Below are 9,872 nucleotides of genomic sequence, written 5' to 3' on the forward strand. Positions count from 1 at the left end.
ATCCCTATCTTTCTAGTCGCTTCTTTACCCCAAGCCCCTTCGCCTTATCATGTTTCACAACTACTATTTTTTGTCCATTTCACTCTATAAGCAATTGGCTGTTAACTGCTGCTTTAGGTCTTTTTTTTTTTTAATGAGGGCCCCCGTGCTATGTAAAATAAACATTTGTGTGGTTGTCTCCTGTCAGTCTATTAATATCTTAAATCAATTTAATACTAGGGCCATGCTGGGACCCTACAGGGACGAAGGTGAAATTTTGCCTCCCCTACAATTTTATAAACTATCTTCCACTGTCAGTTGAAGTGATTCCAGACAGGTAACTCTAAATTGGTAGGAAAGTTGTGAATTGCCCTGAATTTCTGCCACATCCAGCACTGTCCTGAGATTTCTGATTTCCTTGTTATTGAAGTAAATTAAAGAGACTCTGAAGAGCTGCAGAGAAAGATTTTCTGATCCCCAAATTTCTCTTAGCAGAAGTATGGAACTGGTTATCATTGCCTACACAAGCCCCTGAGATACCACAGTGGCAAGGAAAAGACCCAGAGACTTTAGGACCTGTGGGATTTGTCTGCAGAACCCTATTTGGAATCTGATTATTTTGCCCCTTAACCACAAACCTAAATCTAAGTTTCAAGAACTCAATTATACTTGAAGGTCAAAGCTCTGGGCAATCCAATAAATATGCACATTAAGAACCCGATATCCCTGGGTTCTTAATGTACATTAGATATGTTTGTTCTTTCTTTCTTTTTAAATTGACTCTACGTCTATCCTGGTTTACTAAGGACAGTCACAACTTTTGTCTAAACATAATTACTGATAATGCTCCTTTCACCCTCAGTAGTCTTCTGGCTTGGATCATTTAAATAGTCCCCTGTGTATGAACCACTTATTTTCTTTGGTTTCTTCTTTCCGCAGTACAACACGAATCTGAACTCTCTGCCTTGCCACTGCAACCAGTTTATGATGCAAGTCAGTAATTTTCAGTTCTGTGGATTTACTGTTACAGAATTCACTCTGATCCATTTGTTCTAACACAGTATTTTAAGCATGAGCTGGAGCTCCTGTGGATACAAGCCATAGTAACCATTCCATCAAGTGAATGTTAAGCTTCTCTTACCAGCTCTTAACAAGCGCATAAGACCCACTTAATACCGTGACTAGATGGGAAATACCAAGGTGATGACAGAGGAAACTACCTTACACATAAAACTAGGAAGTTGCATGATGATGTATGAATACCCAGCATACACCATCCTGTAGCACGTCATTGTGAAACGGGTCAGTGGTCAGTGGTCTCGTTGTCCGAGGTGTTATCCAAGCTTGTTGTCTCACAACCAAGAGAATTAAGGAGTGTGGACACCAGAGTGAGGTTGAAGAGGAAGTTCATTATATGAAAGAAGAAAGCTTTCTTTCTTTGCCATTTTGCCACTTTTACAGTTGAATCCAAAAGCTTTTATAAGAAACTCCTCTCATCTCTGTAGCTGTTTGCGTAACTTACTTGTAAAGCTGTCTGTGCAGCTCCCCTTATCTGTGCAGCTGTGGGTATGTCTTGGGTAAGGATAAAGTTCAGCTTCTCTTGTTTGTGTAACTGTGGGTTCTAGGTAATCACCCTCTCCACCCCCATGCAAGTTCCCACAGAGCCCACCATGTATGTGCCTGAAAAGGGGAAGAAACTTTTTCCTGGGAACCTGCTAATCACACAAAGAACAAAAGGCTTCTATGTTGGGCCTTCCTTTCTTATCAGGGCAGCTGTTGCCTGAGTTTTCCCCAGGCCACTCTATGTGTGCCTGTAGCTTGATTTTTCAGGCTGTCTTTCTGTTTAAAAGAATTTTACCAAAGACCAACTTTAGCTGTCTGCCCAACTAAGTTTTCCCTTTTCTCGTCCCTCAATTGCACCTTGTAGTTGGAATGCACGCCACAAATATTTGAGCAATGTGTGAAATCTACAAAAGAGGAAGCATAAACTCTAATGGAAAAGGTAGCGTCACTTCCAGGAAGTCCCAGTAGTTCCTATTAGTTCAGTTACCAAAGAAATTGCTTACCAGATAAATATTTTTTGTTTCTAATTTCTGATCTATATTCATGAGAGCAGACATGAGGTAAGAAAGTTTCTAATAAAAGGCCAATAAATACATGCTGACAGAAATCCTTGGAGTGCTGGGCACGGCACTCAAATGTGCTCAAGATGTGAGATAAAGAAAAATGACAGTTACCCCACAAGTGATCATATGCTTAGCTTCCCTTGTGTCTGTGGATCAGGGTCAGTGAGATAAGACGGTAAGAAAGGAAGGTCCCAGTTTTCAGATTTTAAATGAGTTTAAAAAGTAATGACAGTGTTTCTCTCTCTGTCTTTTTAATCTGAAACACTTCAAGAATTTGCATGTCATCCTTGCTCAGAGGCCACACTGATCTCTGTAACATTCCAGTGTTTGTAAATGTGCTGCCAAAGGAAACATGATGATTTTTCTCTTAAATAACAGGTGTTTCTAAGTATCACAACTATACTTCAGCCACCCCAAATCTCTCCTTTTTCTAAATAAAATAATGTGATCAAAATCAAATAGTCTCTTGAGAAGGATCAGAGATCTTGCCTTTTAATGAAAATTTATTGATAAACTCTAATAGCAGTCTGGATTTTTTTTTTATTTCCCCAAGACTATCATAAAACAGTATGATAGCAGTCTGTTGTCTCACTTCAGGAAAAGGCTTTACTTTTATAAATCAGTCCACCTCCCCTTCAGTCTACCATTGATGGGCATTTAGGTTGATTCCATGTTTTTGCTATTAGGCTGTCAGAAATTCCAGGGCAGAGGCCAAGTTTATTTCTTCTTTGTATGTCTTAAGCACAGTGCCCAAACTGTGCTAAGTACTCAATAAATATTAGTTGAATTGAACTAAAAGACAAATCACTGAATGGTCACATAAGGGGATACGAAGAAAGAATTATTTACAAAAGGATTTGGAAACATTTCTTAAAGTAGGAATCCCCTGGGACATAAGAGTGTGGAGTGTTTTCTTGAACTGTCCTGTAACATCTGCTATATTTTTTAACTTTTATTTTAGGTTGAGGGTGCATGTGCAGGTTTGTTACAAAGGTAAATTGCATGTCCTAGGGTTGATGTACAGATTATTTCATTACCCAGGTAATAAGCATAGTACTCAATAGGTAGTTTTTTGATCCTCCCCCGCCCCCCATCCTCCACCCTTAAGTCGGCCCCAGTGCCTGTTGTTTCGTTGTTGTTTGTGTCCATATGTACTCGATGTTCAGCTCCGTCTTATAAGTGAGAATATGCAGTATTTGGTTTTCTATTCCTGTGTTAGTCTTCTTAGGGTAATGGCCTCCAGCTCCATTCATGTTGCTACAAAGAACATGATCTCATTCTTTTTTTTTTTTTTTTTTTTTTTTTTGAGACAGAGTCTTGCTCTGTCATCCAGGCTAGAGTGCAGTGGTGCGATCTCGGCTCACTGCAATCTCTGCCTCCCAGGTTCAAGCGATTCTCCTGACTCAACCTCCTGAGTAGCTGGGATTACAGGGTGTGCCACCACACCTGGCTAATTTTTGTATTTTTAATAGAGACGGGGTTTCACCATGTTGGTCAGGCTGGTCTCGAACTCCTGACCTCGTGATCTGCCCGCCTCGGCTTTCCAAAGTGCTGGGATTACAGGCCTGAGCCACAGCACCTGGCCTGTCATTCTTTTTTATAGCTGCATGGTATTCCAGGTTGTATATGTAACACATTTTCTTTATCCATTAATAGACCACTGATGGAGATTTAGGTTGATTCCATGGCTTTGCTATTGCAAATAGTGCTGAAATGACCATCCACTTGCATGTGTCTTTATGGGAGAATGACTTATATTCCTTTCAGTATATATCCAACATCTGCCATTTGTCTGGTCTTTCAACTCTGGACATGTTTCTTGATGGCAACTGTTAGTTATACTGCCCTACTGAGTGACTTCTCTCTAAAATATGTTATAAGGCTCTATTCATTCAAGATTTTATATAAACAAAATGAAAATAAGTCAAAGGACAGAATCCACCTAATGAAATAAATTATAAATTGCTTACTGAACATTTTCTTAAGTATAACTACAAATAAAAACTTCTATAGCAAAGAGCAGTGTAGTATAGTAGTTAGAATACTGGCTCTGGAGCCCCAGGTTTCCTGGCTTCAAATCTTTCTCCTATTGCTTAGCAGCAGTGTAATTTTGGTTAAGTTATGTAACTTCTTTGGGCTTCAGTTTACCCATCCATAAAATAGAGATAATGATGGCAATACATTAATGTGAACATTGGACAAGCTAATATTTTTATAGCACTTAGAAGAGTGACCCACACATCCTATGTGTTATATAAGTGCTTATTATATAAATAATAACATAAATGACATACCTATATAACTATCGTACAACTTTTGAGTTTACTGCTTTCCCCACAATTAATTCTGCAAAAACAGATTATTCCTGTCTTTGTATTGGTCTCAGTTTTTCTTTTTGCTGGGTTGTTGTCCACAGTCATCCAAATCTATGTCGTGTGTGGCTGATTCCTCATAGTGAGAGTCTTGGTGTGAAAGAGAATTCTGCCTCCTTCAGAAGTTAAGGAACCAGATCCTCTCTCTTACTGTCCTTATCAGTACAGTCTCTGACAATGACCAGGCTTTCTCAATCAGTTTCTTGAACCTGCAAATTTGACCTTGGAAGAGTAACTAGATGTATGCACAGTTGAGAAATCCCACAAGAGCCATATCAGAGTCCAGAGGAGGCAGCTGCACAGAGGCTCCATCAGAGGTGGCCTCAGATACCTAAAGTAGTGGGATCAAGCAGTGCCATTCTCACCTGAATGCTCAGACAGAGTGACCTGGCTATCTTTTTGGTCCTTTGACTCTAGCCCATTTTACAAGTCTTATTCTGAAGTTTCTGCACCAATTTGTTCCATATCCTCATTTCTTTCTTTCTAAGTCATTCATTTTCTGCTCAGGTAACCCACAGATGGTTTCTGTTACCTGCAGCAAGGAACCCTGATGGACACACCCGGTTATAATCCAAAGCTGATGTGATAATTGTAAAGAATTATCAGGCTCCATGTCTGCATTTCTCCACTGTAAAAACTGCCTTCACCACCTGTAGTCCTTTTGCTGGTAATTGTTACAGCATAGATTTGCTCAAATAAAGGAATTCCAAGAAATTGTACTGTCCTCCTATGCTTTACCTGTGATGTTTCTACTCTTCCTTGTATTGCAAATACTCACTTTATTGCACTCCCGCCAGGAAAAGAATTTTAGAGTCCACCTAGCGCCAGGTCTCAGACATGAAGAAAATGACAGTACAAGAGGTTCTCACCACTCAAAATATTTTTGAAACATCTATCACAATGCTCTTCAACAGAAATATACCCAGTAGTGAGACTGCTGAATCACATGGTAGTTCCATTTAGTTTTTTGAGGAACTGCCAGTTATCCACAATGGCTAAACTAATTTACATTCTCACCAACAGAGTGCATGGGTTCCCTTTCCTCTACATCCTTGACAACAACATCTTCCTCTTTTTGATCACAGCCATTCTAACAAGTGTGAGGTGATATCTCATTATGTTTTCAATTTGCATTTCCCTTATGATTAGTGATTTTGAGCATTTTTTAATATACCTGTTGGGCTTTTGTATGTATTCTTCTGAGAAATGTCTATTCAGCTCCTTTGCCCATTTTTAATCAGGTTACTTATTTTCTTGCTATTGAGCTGAGTTCCTTATTTATTTTAGATATTAACCCCTGAGATGTGTGGATTGCTTGCAAATATTTTCTCTCATTGTGTAGGTTGTCTCTTCACTCCGTTGACTGTTTCTTTGGATATGCAGAAGCTTTTTAGTTTAATGTAATTCCATTTGTCTGTTTTCACTTTTGTTGCCTGTGCTTTGGGGGCCATATCCAAAACGTCATTGCCCAGACCAATGTCATGGAGTTTTCTTCTGTGATTTCTTCTATCAGTTTTACAGTTTCAGGTCTTACATTTAAGTCTTAACCCATTTTGAGTAAATTTTTGCATATGGTGTGAGATAAAGGTCTTATTTCATTCCCCTGAATGTGAATATCCAGTTGTCCCAACAGCATTTATGGAAGAGACTGCCTTTCCCCATGTGTTCTTGGCACCTTTATCAAAAATAATCAATTAACTGTAAATGTGTATATTTATTTCTGAACTTTTTACTCTGCTCCATTGATCTATGTTTCTGTTTTAATGCCAGTACTCTTTTGATTACTGTGACTTTGTAGTAGGTTTTGGAGTCAAGTAGTGTGATGCCTCCAGCTCTGTTCTTTTTGCCCAAGATTGCTTTGGCAATTCAGAGTTATTTTTTATTCCATATGAACTTTATGGTTGCATTATCTGTTTCTGTGAAAAATAGCATTGGAATTTTGATAGGAATTGCATTGCATCTGTAGGACATTTTGACAATATGGACATTGTCATTTTAGACATTTTGACAATAGTAATTCTTCTAATCCATGAGCATGGGACATATTTCCATTTATTTGTGCCTTCTTCAATTTCTTTCATCAGTGTTTTATAGTTTTCAGCATACAGGTCCTTCATCTCCTTGGTTAAATTTATTTCTACATATTTTTGTAGCTCTTATAAATGGCATTGTTTCCTTGATTTACTTTTAGGATAGTTCATTGTTAGTGTATAGAAATGCTGTTCATATGTGTGTTGATTTTGTATCCTGTGACTTTACTGAATTTGTTTATTAGTTCTAATGATTTTTTGGTAGAGCCTTTATGATTTCTTATATATAAAATTATGTCATTTGCAAACAATTTAACTTCTTCTTTTTTAATTTGGATATCTTTTATTTCTTTCTCTTGCCTAATTGCTCTGGCTAGGACTTCCAGTACTATGTTAAATAGAAGTGGCAAGAGTGGACATTCTGTCTTGTTCTGATCTTAGAGGGAAAGCTTTCAACTTTTCACCATTTAATATGATGTGAGCTGTGGGTTTGTCGTGTATGGCCTTTATTATGTTGAGGTACATTCCTTCTACACCTAATTTGTTGAGAGTTCTTGTGAAAGGATGTTAAATTTTGTCAAATGCTTTTTATGCATGTATTGAGATGATCAAATGGTTTTTGTCCTTCATTCTGTTGAAGTGATGTATGGTGAAAGATCCTGTTAATGTGCTATTGTATTCAGTTTGCTAGTATTTTGTTGAGGATTTTTGTATCTTATGTTCATCAGGACATTCGCGTGTAACTTTTTATCTTGTAGTGTTCTTGTCTGGCTTTGCTATCTAGGTAATGCTGGCCTCATAAAATAAATTGAGAAGTATTGCCACTTCTCCAAATATTTTGGAAGAGTTTGAGAAGGATTGGTATGGCTTCTTTAAATGTTTGGTAGAATTCAGCAGTGATGACTTCCTGGGCTTTTCTTCGGTGGTAGAATTTTTATTACTAATCAGATTTCCTTACTTTTTATTACTCTGTTCAGATTTTCTGTTTTTTTTCATGTTTCAGTCTTGGTAAGTTGTATGTGCCTAGGAACTTCTCCGTCTCTTCTAGGCTATCAAATTTCCTCTTCCTGTAAGGACAGCAGTCAGATTGGATTAGGGCCTATCCTTGGGGCTTTATTTTAATTTAATCACCTCTTTAAAGGCTCTATATCCAAATGCAGCCACATTCTGAAGTATTGAGGATTAGGGCTTCAGCATATGAATTTCGGGAAAGGACACAGTTCAGTTCATAACACCAGCTAAGATTTAGGGACTTTTCATGTTGCCAGGACTGGAAGGTGGCTTGACCCTTGGTTCTCAGAACTGCCCTCTATCAATGCTGGCATCTCCTGAGACACCCCCTTTCCCTTCTGGTCTTTGGTAGTTAGCCCAGGTAGTATTAACCTGAGTTGTCCCTCATCCGTGACTACAAAGTGCCACACTGGGCCACTGAAAGTGCTGTGAGATGGGCTGAGGCTTCCCATCACTTCTTTGTGCCCCTCATTCTACTCCACCTGTGCTATACGGGCACAGAGGGACTTGATGAGTGTCTTAGTTTGTTTTGTGTTGCTATAAAATAATACCTGAGACTGGATAATTTATAAAGAAAAGAGGTTTATTTAGCTCATGATTCTGTAGGCCAAGAAATTCAAGGATGTGGTCCCAGCTTCTGGCAAGGGATTTCATGCTGCATCACAGCATGGCAAAGAAAGTCCAAAGGAAAGTGGACACATGCATAGAGGGCCGGAGAGGTATCCAGGCTCTTATAATAGCCCACTCTCTCGAGAACTAATCCATTCCTGGGAGAACTAATCCAGAAAGAGAACTCGCTTACTACCTCAGAACAGCACCAAGCCATTAAGGAGGGATCTACCCCCATTGCCCAAACGTCTCCCACTGGGCCCCACTTCCCACTACTGCCACACTGGGAATCAAATCAACACCAGCTTTATAAAGACAAACAAACCATACCCAACTATGACAGTGAGGTCTCTCAGGTACATACTCCTGAGTCTCTCCTTGGAAATGAGGCACAGGTTCACTCTCCTCCCCAGATCACACAACTCATCTAGGGTGTTTGTCACCCACCCCTACCTCAGGGCTTGCTTGGAAGTGAGTACAGCAATCAGGATGCAGGGCCCCTTTCTCAAGCACTGACCACATCTAACTCTTGAACATACTTCCTCTCTCACAACGTTAAACCCAACCCCCGCCAAGCAGGACAATCTTTTTCAGTTTTGGGGGCTGGGAAGCTTTACTTTATTTCAGCACATATTCTCCCAAGCATAGTGTCTGTGCCTCAGTCTTTTCCAAGGCCTTGAATTTTTAAAAGTCAAAACTCACATTGTCTTCTTTTTTTTCCCCGCTTGTGCCAGAAATTTCCTTGAGGCAATAAATGCAAAATGGCTCACTGATTGTGTAAGGGTAGGGCTAGAGTGAAAAGAAATGTGGCTGGGAAAATATAGCATTATTTCAAAATCTTACCCTGCCATATTTAGTTGCCGCTTTAGCTAGTGAAATTACACCTAGCAGATAGTGTGGCCTCACAAAGGACCCCTTCATCAGTAGAACACACTCTTGCACTGTCTGCCCAATGGAGAAGTTGGAACCAGGTAGATCCACAATCTCCTCCCCATTACCCCATGAGTAGCCCAACTGGCCAGTGTTGGGTCCCCAGATGGTGACCACAGAAAACCAAATAATTGACTGGTCAGAAATGCCAACCCCGTTAAGGCAGTGTTCTGAATAACAACTAATTGTCTTTATCTCATTGTTATGTTGTTAAAATGTCACAGTGACTCAATGATTTAAAATTTCTAACCGTTCATTATAAAAGATAGCCCTATAGTTGAAAATACAGTATTGCCATATTTTCCATATTAAGAAGCAAATTTCTTAAAAGCTGGTAAATTTCTTATTGTGTAGAGTTGGCAAGGTTTTAGCATAGGTCAGCTCCAGCTTTTTCTCCTGTTTAATCAGAAGTGAAAGTTTGTGTTTCTTATGTTTCTTAATTATAATCTTTTTCTTTTGAAAAGCAAAATACATGAATATTAGATATGGACATGAAAATACCCTTTCCCTAAAAGCAGAAGTATAGTCTATTCAGATAAAGTAAGAGATCATCAGAGTAATGAAATACCTACGTAACAATGCACTTGTACCCCGAACTTAAAAAAAGATATATCATGTATAGAAACCACAGATAAGCAGATGTACGAAACCAAGCAAAAATGAGAATTTTGAATTACAGTCACAAGTAAACTGAAATCGTTACTTTTCATTTTTGTAAAACTTCAAGACATTTATTGTTAATTTTTTACTTTATACTTAATTTTTATTATTTCAGTAACAATATATTGATTTATAATTTACTATATGCTAAATTA

General features: G+C 38.7%; 1 protein-coding gene and 1 non-coding gene across 2 annotated transcripts in view; both read right to left on the reverse strand.

The window, feature by feature from the left end:
* Positions 1 to 9,872, reverse strand: part of GALC (galactosylceramidase) — a 124,653-nt gene that overhangs the window by 60,973 nt on the left and 53,808 nt on the right. The gene's annotated exons all lie outside the window — the stretch shown is intronic.
* Positions 2,356 to 2,459, reverse strand: LOC112205419 (U6 spliceosomal RNA). Its single transcript, XR_002939382.1, has one exon. It is a non-coding gene; the product is annotated as a U6 spliceosomal RNA (small nuclear RNA).

Source organism: Pan troglodytes, chromosome 15 (genome assembly GCF_028858775.2).
Source record: "Pan troglodytes isolate AG18354 chromosome 15, NHGRI_mPanTro3-v2.0_pri, whole genome shotgun sequence".
Lineage (NCBI taxonomy): Eukaryota > Metazoa > Chordata > Mammalia > Primates > Hominidae > Pan > Pan troglodytes.